This window comes from Thermobia domestica, chromosome 2 (genome assembly GCF_964235325.1).
Source record: "Thermobia domestica chromosome 2, izTheDome1.hap1.1, whole genome shotgun sequence".
Classification (NCBI taxonomy): domain Eukaryota; kingdom Metazoa; phylum Arthropoda; class Insecta; order Zygentoma; family Lepismatidae; genus Thermobia; species Thermobia domestica.
This window is the reverse complement of record NC_137455.1, coordinates 146,173,657-146,189,347: the sequence shown is the minus strand read 5'-3', so window position 1 is coordinate 146,189,347 and position 15,691 is coordinate 146,173,657. Positions and strand designations below refer to the sequence as shown.

The following is a 15,691-nucleotide window of genomic DNA, read 5'->3' as shown; positions in this document are numbered from 1 at the left end:
TTACAGTAAGCAATTGTGTGATAACCTAAAAAGGTGACTTTTAGTAAGAAATTTCCAAATATTTGTTCTGTGTTTGGGCACCGTATCTTTGGTCGTCATTTTAAGGCTTGTCCGTATTTTGGATCAAAAAATCATGGCAACCCTAAGGATACGGCATTGACAATTACGGTACAGGACGAGTATTGTGATATAAAAGTCTTGAAACACACCATTGGGGACGTAGTCATCAATCCTGTACTCCTGTGATAAGTTCAGACGATTGACCTCGAGGAGACTTTAATAGCATTGCGGGAAAATTTCAGCCCCGGCCACTCCCTGAAATCTCGTTGTGCTAATCGTATTCTCCCTAAGTATAGTATATACCCCCCCCAAAAAAAACTTGTCTAGGGAACAGAGAGAAAACGGAAGTTCTTTATATGAATGACAGGCTTTAAATCAAAGAAGGTATAGGATGATGATACCACCGCTTGCTGCAAACAAGCACTTGGAAACATGGCCGCGGGGAGCAATTGACCCCTTAGATTTTCGAAAGGGGTTCGGTTCTTCGAAATACATGTAAAAACATGTTAGATTTACTTACTCATACACTACAGTATTTAATATATTTACTGCAGCTAATAAAACTATGCAATATGCGTTAGTAACTATTGTTACACGTGAAGAAGTATATATTCATGACTTTGTTTGTGTCGTTCTTCCCCCCCCCCTCTCCCCTGGAGAAATCCTGAAGGCGTTTCTGCTTGGAAATTTTCCAAAAAGTTGACATCTTTTTGTAAATACTTTCTTTTGTACCTAGTATGTCCATTATATTTTCATGTGTATTTTGGAAATATTTAGCTATTTGTCCAATGATTTGGTTGCACCGGTTTTGATTGTATCACTCGTCCATTGCTCATAAAGGCATCTATTTTGTTTGTGTTAGGCTAATATATGTTATGAAATTTTTATTAAATCCAAAAGTGATCCGACAAATATAGTACGATTATATGCGACTCACGCTAAATGTTTGTCGAATCTTTTAGTTTATAGGGCCTACTGCATTTTCGACAAGCTTCACTTCATTAATGAGGAAGACTCTCTTAGTATTCACCTATAACATATTACACCTTATCATACACAATAAGAATTATTTGCTTTATCTTTGTTTCCGTGACTAAAATTTTCCCCATGCATATTCGAGAACTTCATAATCCTCATCCTCACCATCGTTGTCAATACGATATCCCGTTTCTGCCAAGCAGCAGGCCACTTTGGACATTGAATTCGGACAAGTTCTTAATAAAAATAATCGAGATTGATAATATTTCGTGAATTATACAAAAGTTTGTGTCTTTAAAATATTAAAGAACATACATATTAAAACTGACATATTCACATAAACATATAGTAACGGATTTAAAGGGGAGGCTTTGGGGCTGAAGCCCCTCCCAAATATCAGAGCAAGACGAATTTGAGGGAGGCGATAAATAAGTTTTCATCTGAATTATGGAAATGGACGATCGAGGCTTCCTCTTGTGTTTTGCTTTGGATATTAACTGCTGGTGCCGATGGCCTTAACAGCCAAATCGCGAACTAAGTTGTAAACAGGCACTCGCAGAATAACAATGGAGAACTTTTTGGTTATGCTAACTGAAGAAGTTCTGTATTGTCTCGAAGTACATCGGCTGATTCTGCGAACTTTCGTTCTGTACTAGGAATGGCCATATCCTAATATCCGAAACTCCATGCAAAATATATTTGAAGAATGGTTTGGCCAGTGGCCACCGGTTACTATTTGGTACCAAAAAATGTTCACCATCTTCTTAGGTATTGATTAACATCAATATTATCTCTTTATGACTTACGGTTCCCGAGATACGGCTTCTTAAATTTCCCGAAATCGGAAGTTTTTGGCCAATATCTCGGGAACGGTAAGTCATAGAGAGATGATATCGATGTTGAACAATGCCTACGAGCAGTGCTTAAAGTGACATCAGATGAGGTGACGGTATGGAACAAATATGACCATATATATATATATATATATATATATATATATATATATATATATATATATATATATATATATATATATATATATATATATATATATATATATAGAGAGAGAGAGAGAGAGAGAGAGAGAGAGAGAGAGAGAGAGAAAGAAAGAGAACTAATATGTAAATATTTCACGCTCCACTATCATCAGTGCCGTATATACTGGTTTGCTGGCTTGAGCTACCACTAACCTTTCATAACACCTGTACATTCATAATAATAATAATAATAAATCTTCCTCTTTGGAATATTGAGTTCTTGCTAGGGAGTCTAGTTTCCTTCCAGTTACACCTATGCTTTGGATAAGTTGTGCTAGCAATGAAGAACGATGAAAGAGGCGATTAGCCAATGAAGGAGGCTCAGTCTATAAGAACCTTCGAAACGTAACGTAAATAATGAAACAAATAACTATAAAGCTCTGCCAATTCCCGCAAAATACTGTCAAACACAAAATTTGAGTTGCGTTGACGCAAACCATTACGGAACGAAGCTCCAGGGACCCGCAAATGTGCTGTCATTACTCGTATAACTTTCCTTTACTCTTCGCTCACGCCCAAGAAACCGATTTCTCTAGAGGCAACTGGTCCTACCTGGCAGGCCGTTCGTACTCTGCGGATGTAGATGGAGCGAAGGGGAATACGCTCATAGCTACACGATTCTTGCTGCAGAGAGGAAAATTTGTGAAACATACTTCGACCTCACTCCCTCCATCCCTCTTATGGAGGAAACTTTCCCTTTGGTTTGGGGAAAGAAGTGAATTTCTTCGGCTGCGTCGCCAATTTGTCATTCAATCGTGTGGTCTTTGGCGAGTGAAGATCGTGGACTACCTAAAATTGTTAACCAGTCGGTGCACAACGAAGCCCGTGAAATAATTAGTAAATGTAGCAATTCTGTCCGCATCCAACAAATGAAGGGTCTCAGCTACATCAACTTGTCTTTCCTCTTTCGAGAGAGGTATGGGAAAGCACATACTATGGACAGCAGCTCCAGAAGGGGCACACTCGAAATAAAAAGGCTCTAGTTCCGGCAAGGAACTGAATTTCCCTTCTCTAAACTGAATGAACTTAAAAACTTTTGAATATCAAAATATAAAAGTGTAAAAGGTAAACGGCTTGTAAGGCTTAGGCTTTCTATTGATGAACTAGCCTTTAGACTTCTGCATCTAAACTGATTATTGAGCAATAGTGATTACGAAGTGAGGAAAGAAGCAGAGGCGGTATGCTTTCATAGAAATTATGCTTGACCATATCGGCGATCTAAATGTGGAAGAACACGGATGGTACGTTTACCTAAACATCGTATTTACAATAACATAGCGATCCAACGCGGCCTTAAGTGGGTTAAAACAAGAAAATACATATATGTTCATATGTTTTTCGTCTCGTTTGCAAGGCTTTGTAGGCAATCTCATCTCCTCTCTAGTATCTAATATTTAATGATTCTTTCCAACTTCATTTCCATTTTCAAAAACTTCCTCTGGTCTCGTCTCGTGCTCAATACTAATTTTCTTGTATAGTTGTAAACACAGAATTCCAGACAAAATGAAAAGAATAATTTTGAATGTAACAAAAGAGTCCTGTCAATATCAGAGACGGATCCAGGTTAAGCATTTTAGGCGGGCAGTACAGTAGCTAGAATTGTTTGAGGGGGAATGGACGCTCTCACAAATGCTGAAAAAAAAAAATCAAGAGCATAAATTCTGCCATTGAATAGGGTGATAGGGAACTATTAACTTTTCAAAGCAGTAGCAACGAAATCTTTGATAGTGCAAACATATTTGTTGACTCAATGCTAACATCGTACTTATTACTGTGTAAAATCTTTCTTTTTTCTACCTGCAAATTACAATATAAATAAGTTATTTTTACCGGTATGCCATACCGGCCGATTTTCTAACTTTCGGATGCATAACCGGCTCATACCGCCTCACTTTAAGCACTGCCTACGAGGATGGTGAACATTTTGGTAGCAAATAGTAACCGGTGGCCACAGGTTATATCTGTATTTTCAGTATATATACAGTGATAAAATAAAAAAGTGACAGCTCAGTGTAGCTAATTCAATAGATGCCCTAATACGCAGGTTCCAACTATGTAAGTATATTATTTATTGAATTTAATCAAATAAATATAATATACAATTTCATATTAATTTTGAAAAGATTATTTCTTTTTAAGTTCGTCCTGGCAATGCTCTTGCACTGTAAACAATTACAGTTACATTTACTGCTTACCGTCAATTCTGGCAGCCAACTGATTACTCTAAAATTTACGGTATTACTGTAAAGTTTATGGCTATAGGCCATAAAAGGGCTATATTTAGGGCCTATTACCATAATTATAACACTAATACCGTAAATTTTAGGGTAATCGGTTGGCAACCAGAATTGACGGTAATCGGTCAGTAAATGTGACCGTAATTGTTTACAGTGTGGTGCTTTCTCAACTGGTTTAGTTCTGTTTTGTCGTGAAGTTTGTGATATGTATCCTTGGTATATTTCATATACACTATCTCCCGAATATTTTTTTAATCCTAGCTCATTAAAAATACAGAAAAAATATTGCAATGAGATACATTGAACATCATATTAATAAATATTAATAAAATAAGTTTTTAAATAGATGAAGTAGAATATCAGGTAGACCATTTCTTTGACTCCATGAACTAACCTATCTTCAACTACCTGCAAGCGTGTTATATATTACTATCAAATTTGAACAGCAAAAATGAGTTCTACTGGTTTTCTAAATTATTTTGTTCCAGCCCCCCTTAAAAAACAATTTCTGGATCCGCCACTGAAACTATATATCGAAGCTAATTTGAAGCTTTTTTCGACAATTAAACTCAACTCTGGTGCAGTTTTCTTCTTCTTCTTCTTCTTTTTTTTTTTAACAAGAGGTTTAATTTCAATTTTACAAGCGGGGTTTTAATTATTTATAGTTTAGGAGCTACTTCTTTTACACTTAGACCTACCTTTGACTAATTTCAGTCTCAAGCTATGGCATGGTTGCGAAACTCCAAAGATAATATATACCTCAAAACTGAATACATCACACGGAAAGCTGATAATTTTTATTAGAATAATTGGCTTCTCTTACTTTCTTAAGATGAGGATAATTCAAGCCTGAATGAAAACATACACCATATTGCATCAAATCGAATAATTTTACGAAAATTGTCGTGCCCATCTTCTTCTTTTTTTTTTTAAATATATATATATATATATATATATATATATATATATATATATATATATATATATATATATATATATATAGTATGTACACCCTGTGTGATTAAATTTTCCGGTTGAAAGTAAATTTATTCCCTTTTACCCCTTATACTTGACCAATTTTAACGCAAAGAAATGGAGATGATTACGAAGCCCTAAAAATATATATATATATACAACAGTGTATCAAAATAGAATAATTTTTACTTTTTATCCGAGTTATACTGGAAAATTGTCTTGTTTTCACTTTATAGGTATAGAAGTGTGCGAACTTGAATATGAGATACTCTTGTTCTTGAGAGGATTTAATCGCAAATAATAGGCTTGATTTTCGAAGATGGTAATGCCAAGTTTTATTAAAATCGGGTACATTTTAAGAAAGTTACAGTGGAATTAACAAACAAGCTAAGAGATGGATGCACGCACACAAATGTGATTGAGGTAGAATCGTGGACCCGTGATTACGCTTGCTTCAATTGTAATATTAGCTATTGCTATTAATATTACTATTATTATTCAGAATATTGCAGTTCTACAGTAGCATTCACCAAATAGGTGAATTGAAAAAAAAACTAATACAATTTCATTAGTCTGAATTTACTGGTTTGTTTAGTTACTCTACCAACTTCTCTGTTCATTCATCTAGAAGTGACATACAAACTTTGGTTACTAATCCCGACGTTTCTTCGCTTTATACGAGTTTCCAGAAATTGAGATCTAATTAAATCGCTTTCTCTCACACAGGAACTCCAATTTATTGAATTTTTAATAAGTTGCCAAACCACTTTTCATAGGATACAACTTACAACACCCAACCAAACAAGGATTGCTTGCTTGTTTTTATTTGATAAAAGAGACACTTAATTATCGTCAAAAATTGCAAAGATACACTTTCATGCTTACATACATTTCACAAATTTAGTTTTGTTTTCAAGGAAAACGATAACATTCTCCAAATAAAAATATGGTTATTACGTATCCGAAGCCTCTGCGTTAGTTTAATGGAGTCGCTGTTGTGTGTTTATATCGTCGTTGGCAATTCAAAACCTGCTATGTGACAATTTCGGCCGTTTCGAGATAATAGTATTATCTGGTGCAGCTTTTAGACTCTCTAATTTATTATTACTTCAGAAGGTATCTAGTTACTTGCAGCATCAAATATTACTTATCACTTTTATAAAGCGAAAAATCTAACCAGGATACTGTTTTTCGTTTCTCCTGAAAAATTTATAAAAATGCACATAGCAGGTTTTGAATTGCCGGCGACGATATGTTATTATTGTCTGAAGGAGTTGTTGGGAGGAACGGTACGAGTGCTTTACAGTGTAGCCAGAATATAGAACACTAAAGTCAATACAGTCCATTTCTTGGTTTGTTGTTTTAATATTGTTAAAGCAGGGCAAGATTTAGGTTTGGTGGGGCCCTAAGCTACTGAAGGTAATGGGACTCGTTATGTGTCCAGATGAACGTAGACATCCTATATACAGAAATGAAGAAACTAATGATATTTTATGAAGCAGGCTAGCAGAAGGGGCCCCATTACTTACATCATAGGAGTCTACACAACACGAAGTACTGTTGTTGTATATAGATTTTATTTTATTTTTACTGTTTTTGTTATATTTTGGAAATGTACATTCAGGTTTTCCTTTGGTTTTTGAGGCCCCCACGAGAGTGAGGCCCTAAGCTATAGCTTGTTCAGCTTATACATAATTCCGGCACTGTGTTAAAATGATTGTTGTGATTTGAAGTGAAAAATAAAAAAAAAATCACCACAGAAAATAATGTATTCCAATACTAGAAGAACTCATATAAAATGTTGAGACTTTGTGGAAAAGAAAGAAAAAAGTGAATTCATATTGCATTTAATAAAACAACAGAAATGCTGTTTTTGCGGTAGACAGAAGTGTGAGAATTGTTATTAAAATTGGTATATTTTATTCAACCACGTATAAACACACTGTAGACCAGTGGCGTAGGGAAAGGGGCTCCCTCTTAGTATGGTGATGTCAAAAATTGGTTCTGCTAGTATGCACTATATCCCATTTATGACCCGATAAAATAACTTTTCTTATAATTTATCACAACTATTATATAGTCATGTCAAAAGAAATTTAGTTTCCAGAAAGTCCCGTTAACCCTACATATGATTTCAACAAATTGGTTATGTATTGATTTTCTCTTTTTGGGGGAGAAGGTCTCTTTCTCATCAGCATAACCGTCTTTCGCATCAGCATCAAAATTAACCGTCTGAGAGTGTGAGTAAGAGCATTAGAAAAGAAACATGTTGCTCAAGCATTTTCAAATATATATAAGAATTTTATATATATCTCATGCGCTAACAATTCGGCTAAGCAGACCAATATATATATATTTGATATATATGTATATATATATATATATATATATATATATATATATATATATATATATATATATATATATATATATATATATATATATATATATATATATATATATATTGGTCTGTTTAGCCGAATTGTTAGCGCATGAGATTTCATAGTACGTGGCCCATAGTTCCACTCCCAACTGGACCAGTAGCATTTCTGGAGTTGACCATCATTATGAAGGGACGTAGTGACTCAGTGGTAAAGCGCTCTTCTCTCTGATGCCTGAGGTATCTGGTTTGATCCCAGCTCGCGCCAAGTGGTCTTTGTGATAGACAACCATAATTGCGTGGGTTTTCTCGCGTCCTCCGTCTCCTCCCACTTTCTTCACTCCACCATTTTGTTCATTATCATCATCATTTCCTTTAGCCTCCAAGGCATAATTGTGGGTCGTAAATCTGAAAAGATTTAATTTAATATTTTTCATCATTGTGAAGCATTTGGGGAACTATGTGAACTAAGAAGTAACGAACTCCTATCTAGTTCTATCTGTTAACTATTTTCATCAATATTTCAAACCCCTATTGCCATAAATAAAACTAAAAAAAAAAATTAAAAAATGCCTGCAATTCAACTCACTTTTGTGTACCGAAATAAAGTACTTAACGTGATATCGTAAGAATATATGAAAGTCTTGTCTGGCAATACGGCGAACGTTTCAGAAGATAACGAAGTCACAACTACTTCCATTAAGTTTGATTCATCAATCCTTTTGATTTTCTTGCAAAACTATATGGCAGAAATTTCAAGTAAAATCAACACCTCTGGCAACCCTGCCATGGGACTGAAATCACTTGTAAACAAAAACAAAAAATGTTCGCAATTTTGCCACACGCACAGATTAATCAAACGAGTAATGTCCTAGTTTTGCACCAGTGATTCCAAAATCATTTTTACACGTAGCTGCCCCTTCGTGAATCTCAGATAATTCATGCTCCCTCTCCTTGTATTTGACGCTTGTTAGACTAACCCCTTTGCCAATTTCCAATTTGAATTTCCAAATCTCTGATAATAATAATATTCACCAATTTATATTTATTTTCAGCAAAACTTCTTCATACCATTGTAATGATTGTAGTGCAATATTCTTTTTTTAGAGGCTTTATTGTTTCTGGAACTAGAATTTTTATCCAATAGTTTTTTGGGCGTATTTAATTTGACACCTCTTTGTTACAACATTCGTAATATTTGTAATTATGAATATACTTTATTTCTGTCAGCTGCTTATGCTCCTTGCTTGCTCTTCACGCTCCCTTTCCCCAAGTTGAGGGGAGCTGTTTTACACAGAAAACTGTTGTTAGGAAGCAATGCATATCCTCACTTGATACACTTCAATCTTCTGTACTATTCCTTTAAGAAAACCCCTGTCTTAAAACATTTACAATCAATTTCAAATTCATTGTACTTTGTTATTATTTTAGTATTTATTTTCCAATTTATGGGGAAAATGTTCAGTTTGGTTTTGTTATTTGATCCGAACTATATTCCCTCTACAGGATTTGCAACCGGGATCACTAGCACAAAAGGCAAGGCATGCATGCTAACCATTTGGCTGCGTGGGTGCTCTCATTCTGGAAAAGGAAGAGTATACGCTAAACATGGAAAATTTTGGCTCTTTTTACTTCTTAAATCAGTAATTAATTTCTTTTGTTGGGCTTTTTTCTTTCTGTCATGAGCTCATATGCATTCATAAGATTATGACAAAGAGATTGTCATGCAACGGTGCCCTCATGATGTTTCGGGTCACGTGAACCTTGTTTCCTTCTGCATTGAGATCAGTCACTTTCACTGTCACTTCTTCGCAAAAATGCAACACGAGTAACAACCGGAGGAATTTGGTGATTGCAAAAAGCCTCCGCTGAAAGTGCAGCAACAGTATAGTGCATGAGTGAATTTGTTCAAGCGAGTAGAGCGTTTGAATCAAATGCTTTTAAGGTAAGCATTGCTGATCTCATTCTTTCTTGTTTGATTTCTTTCCTTGAAGAACAACGTTATCCATGACATGAGCTGTCAAGACAAATATTACCAAACTTTTTTTTAATGATTGTTATAAAAACTTGTTGATTAAATTGCTTGCTGATTCAATAACGAGAAAGTTTTAATCTTGAGTCTGTGCTTAGTTTTTTTATTATCTTTTTAAAATAGATTATATAATCAAAAATTACGCATCGTCGTCAACAGTAATTTTGTCAATGTTCCTTCTAGTAGTCCAACTTTTTTTTTTTTTTTTTTTTTTTTAAGAGGTTGAGTGTCATGACTCAGAATGACAAAGTCGTGATGCCCAGTTTTATGCCTTACTTCAAAAATTCATTGAAGCACTAAGCTATACCTTTATACTCTCTATATATGTGTCTCATTCATATCCTTGTGTTTATAAATTTACTCCCCTGGCTACAATATTAATAAAACGTACAAGCCATTACACTAGACTTTATTGCTTTCGTTTCTTAAACTAATTCGTGTTGAGTTATTATTTCAACATTTATTTATGATTAATTTTATTTTTAGTTTAGCGTCCCTGTCATCTGCGAGACTATATGAGACGTGGACCTATAGTTTAACATGATCTTCCGTCAGGAACATTTATTTATGAAATATAAGCAACATATAACAGACGTTTTGAGATACCTTTGCCCGAACAAAATTCACCTCCTTCGCTTTGGGATTTTTTTTCAGAAATTGATATACCGATACCATATTATAGAATTTGTTACCTAATATTGATTTATGATATATAACCAACATCGTAAATGCCCTTTTCGAAAAATTCGATTTTTTATTTTTATTTTTATTTATTTATTTATTTATTTTGTAATTTCACCCTCCAGTAATCTGCTTCTTTTTGGGAAGGTAGAAAACAATTTAAGAAAATAACAGGGAATCATATTAAAATCTTAAATTTAAAATCGCATCGTTCAACGGTATGGCCTCTAGGCGAGTGTACTGTACATACATAAAAACGAATAGACTATGCTAGCCACCAAAAATTACCCTCTCACCATATAGGGACCATAAAACGTGTAAAATGCATTGAAATCTAGAGATCGATTCATTTCACCGATCACTATACCCTTCTTCTTCCCTTCACCCTACTCTCTCGAAAATAAAAAGTGGGTATCACATTTGAATTAACTTACGAACTGTGGAAACGTCAGCAGTTTCGATTTTCTTTCTTTGGAACACCTAACGATAACAAAATTTAAGCCTAATCATAATAGTATTAATACTTGAACTGAATTTCTTTATACTTAACAAGTAGTCTATATAGTATTGAGTCTTTTGCGCAAGAGATGAACCTGTGTCCTAAATCTCCAATAGTAATTTAATTTGCCTCTCTGTATTGCCAATAATAACTTAATTTTTGCTAGCCCCCTGAAAGTATGCCTGGAAGAAACACTGTTAAGGGATGCATGTGTTTATATGTCACGTCTGTCTCGAAAAAGTTAGATCTGGCGTACACCTTTGAAAAGAAAACGAACATTAGGAGTATGTGAAAAAAAAAATATTGAATACCACACACCAGTGATCTGCATAGCCCTCCACACTGGTCTAGTAGCTACTGCGTGCACGTTTTGTAAACGAGGTTCCGGGTTCGGTTCTCAGTAAGTGAGCCTTGAAATTTGAACATATAACGCTGGATTGGATTCAACCTTGAACTTCAGGTTCACGTCTCATATAGCCACAGTGCTTAAACGGAACGCTAAACTCCAACCAACCAATAAACCATTATCTTTCATAGGACTTACTTAGTGTGCTGCTAGGGTCGTTCAATAAATAGATATACGTGTACAATAGAGAGTTTATGCAAGCGAAGAGATACAGAAAAAAATAAACTCTGCTAAAAGACAGTAAACAGAATCACCCGAAACGTAAACTTATTTCTATTTCTACAAGTTTTAATTTCGTCCAATAAATGTCAACCGCAGGAGTATGTTTGGTACCATCTCACGACGCAATGTGAAACTTCTATAGTTCTACAACTGTATACCAATAGTAGGACCAAGATATGGATATCCACCGATATAGTCGTTACCCGTTAAGATGTTAACGGATTCACTCCATTAACGAACTCGGCCCAGATAATCCCTCTAGCTATCTACTGTTAAAAACAACATTCAAAATTCTCTTTCATTCAAGAATTATCGTGTGGAGTAACGAATGGGCGGACGGACTAACATCATATTTTATAAGGCCCACTAGCAGGATCCTAATAAGTAGAGTTTGGAAAAATATTTCAAAATTTGAAAAGTTAAGAAAAGCAATGAAAATTTTGATACAGTTTGAAGATTTTCTTAATTTATGAAAAGGCTTTATTTATTAGTTCACTTAGATAGCTTGACTACTTTTTCAGGCATTGCTGCTCGGTTCAGATCTCCGCCGCCAGATATCAAACAAATAATTAATTTTAACTCAGTGTTTGTATTTCCTATAAAGTATAATTCCTGTAAGAATTCTTCCTTTTTGTCCAGGAGTATTCTAGTAAGATGTTGCACGCATGGAAGAGGCTATATCTGTATATGTAACTAACACTCACATGACTTGAATTGTAATTAATGCAATAAAATCACTACAAACCGATACAAACCACTATTATAATTTCAAATTTCGTCACCTTCGTATGACCATGGCCTTAATTACTGTACATAAATAAACAAGTTTATGCTGCTTTGTTTACAACCGTTATCGAGGAAGCAGGTTAGGTATGTAGTAATTTCTTTTGTGTATGTATCAGTCATACATATTAATTCACATCACATATATTCATTTTTTTTTCTATTATACCGGCAATACTACGCAAGAAAGAAGACAGAAAGATAACATTTTAGGGACTGGAAACAATGGTACTTGTTTCTGTTTATGTTATTAAAAGCTGACATCATCTTGTATAATTTTAGAAAATTATTTTAGAAAACGGTGGCGTAACTAAAGGTTTGCCCCCTCTTGTTAAATATGGGGGCGATGTCCATTGGAGATCACACTACCCGGGGAATTGGGGAGGAAGAAAGGAATGGAGAAGGGAGAAAACGGCCTGGGACTATTATCTTAGGTACAATCCCGGTATTTGCCTGGGGTAAATGAGGAACAGGGAAACCTCACTCAGAATGACTAGCCTGAAAAGCTTTTGCACTTTTTTGACCGAGTGTTCCCACCGGGAATCGAACCCGAGACCGATTGATCCAAATGGGAGAGCGTTAGCGACTATGCTATGTAGGGCCACATCATGTCTCTATTGAAATGATAATACCAAGCACCAGGCCCGTAGCCAGCCTCAAAATTTAGGGGGGGCTAAATGTAAATTAGGGTGGGCACACACACACACACACACACACACACATATATATATATATATATATATATATATATATATATATATATATATATATATATATATATATATATATATATATATATATATATATATATATATATATAATGTCTGTCTCTGTGTATGATGAATAATTTCTTATGCTCTTAAAACTAAAACTACAGCGTGAAGGAATTACTATTATTAAAATTTTCCCCTATAGCGTTAGTACAATTGTACCTGGAAGCTAGAATACTATGTGTTTCCTTTTTATTTATTTGTTATGGCAACAAAATATTTCTTCCGTTTTCTCTTCAAGGAAATAAAAAAAATATTTAAAAAAATAGTTGGCCTAACGAACCAATCATTAAAATTTCCAAAGAATTAGTACAGGAAATACGTTTTTTAATTTTTGATGACTGAAAAAATATTTGTGAAACTTGAAAACATCTAGAGAGTAATGAGATTTAATACTATCTTCAAAGAGATTCTACAGAGAAGGGTCTCGAAATCTTAAATCAATATTTTGAAATACATGTGGCCTAAACAAATATATGCATATTGGAAAAATGAAATTAACATCTTACCTGTATTATTATTTACATGTCCTTAGATACGAAAATTTATATTTCTTCAAATATTACGCGCTTTATTTTACACTTGTACTTCTAAACATTTTTTGATCAGTTTTTTATAGCGATGTTCGAAAGAAATAATGATATGTTTATGGGTTTTTGCTATCTACAAATTTATAAATTTTATAAAATAAGAAACACAAACACAACACGCATATATACACTCCTCATGTTGGCACACTATAGTCGAAACAATTTGAACATTTGAACAATCACTAACAACACAATCACAGTATAAGTCTCCTTGTTTTGGATGCTGCCAATCTTAGAACAATTGTGTCCAGATCGAGATTTCTGGTGATGTCATTGTTGTAACTCAACAAAACAAGATCGGCACGGTGCAGTTAATGTACAGCTCCTTTTGAAAAATGCCCTAACAAAGAAGGAATTCCTCTCACCTGAAGTAGTCCTATATAACGGTTGACCGGCTTCAGGGCAGAAATTTAGTAAAGAAAATATTCAAATTTACAAACGTAGGTATAATATCTAATTGCTTTCTTTTTAGTAACTGAAAAAAATACATTTTGCATAACAGCTGTGAGTTCCATTTTATCATAACACATTTCAATTTTTAGACGTCGCGGACCCCCGGGGTCCGCGGACTCAAGTTTAAAAACAACTGCTCTAGACTCTTTGGAACATACTATCAACAATCATTTAGGACGATTGCTACTAAAGTCATGTTTAAGTAAAAATAATCTGTTATGTTTTGGTACTCGAGCATTCAAATAAGAAATAACTCCAAAAAAAGTTCCTTGTTCTAGCGCAGTTACCTTCTTTCTCGAAACGAAATTGATAAGAGAAGTAACAATTCATTAAATTTTCTTTGTATAGTACAATTCATATCAAAGTATACATGAAATTCTTCTTTACATTGTACAAATAAGAATTCAAGATCAGTTGCTTTCGTAGGTACTAAAAAAGTTTAAGAACTCATGATTTAAACAGCTATTTACTTATTTCTATTGAAGATATCTCTTCTTCAAAATGAAACTACATTAACAAATTGTTACTTTTGTGGCCTATCCCGTAGCCTCATGGGTACAGCGCTCGCCTTTTGCGCGTCTGGTTTCGGGTTCAAACCGTACTGGGAGTCCTCGGATTCAAACCGATAGTGATTTGAATGTTACTTTAAGCTATAGGTCCCGTGTCTACATAGCCTCCCTGCTGAAGAGGAACACTAAACTCCCCAACGCGCCCTGTTTTAAGTCAAAGGTCAAATTTCAAATTTATAAAGCATTATACATAGTATCATCCAATAAGGTTAAATTTTTAATTGAAAATTCTGTTTTTCCTATAAGTGCAACTGCTACCTCCGTTTAGTCCGCTACATTTTTTATTTACATACCAGAAGATTGCAAGGTATTCTTTTACAAAATAGTAACTTTGGATGATTCTGGCACCAAAGATTAGCAACAATTATTAAATTATTTTTATAAAGTATCTAATAATTCATTCCCGAGAAAGATTAAGTGAATCAAACTTATTTTTAGTTTAAAGATATATTAAAAGTATTACTTATCTATTCCAAGTTATTTGACAAATAGTGAAGTTGCTGATACACTACAATTCTCATTCTTCAAGTCAACTTCGGTGCATCTTCAGAAACCAGCATCGATCAACTTTCAATTACAACCATGTTCAACTCGTAACACAACAAGAGTAAACACAATTCAGAAAAGGAAACCGTTCTTACTCCGTTGTCACGTGCCATAAAACGTGGTCAAAATACCCCCCCCTCTCTCTCAATGTCCAATATACACAAAACAAACCCATACACCTGTGTGATGATTAGAGCGAAGCAGTTGCGACCCCCTGTTGAGGGATGCTGTCTTTTCAATCTCTCGCATATTGACCGAAAGCCAATGACTCACAGCAAAAGGATGTTTTCAGTTGCAAATTCCAAGAAGGACAGGAAGAAGTAAACTCTTCGTCCGCAGATTAAGGTAAAACTATGTTGTTTCTGAACACAAATGCATGTTTGCCGATAGAATAACCACAAATTATTTTTCTCCTGCAGCGAGGGTCGTTTGACATGAAGCATTAAAAAAAAAGAAAAAAGAAAAGAAAAGTA

General features: G+C 34.5%; 1 protein-coding gene across 3 annotated transcripts in view; it reads left to right on the top strand.

The window, feature by feature from the left end:
• LOC145676037 (uncharacterized) overlaps positions 1–15,691 on the top strand; it is a 92,955-nt gene that overhangs the window by 15,587 nt on the left and 61,677 nt on the right. The window contains exon 1 of one of the 3 annotated variants that reach the window (XM_081746906.1): positions 9,486–9,612. The exons of the other annotated variants lie outside the window; for them this stretch is intronic. The gene's annotated coding sequence lies outside the window, so the exon portion shown is untranslated. Of the gene's footprint in view, positions 1–9,485; positions 9,613–15,691 lie in introns of those variants that run through there. 3 annotated transcript variants of the gene reach the window in all.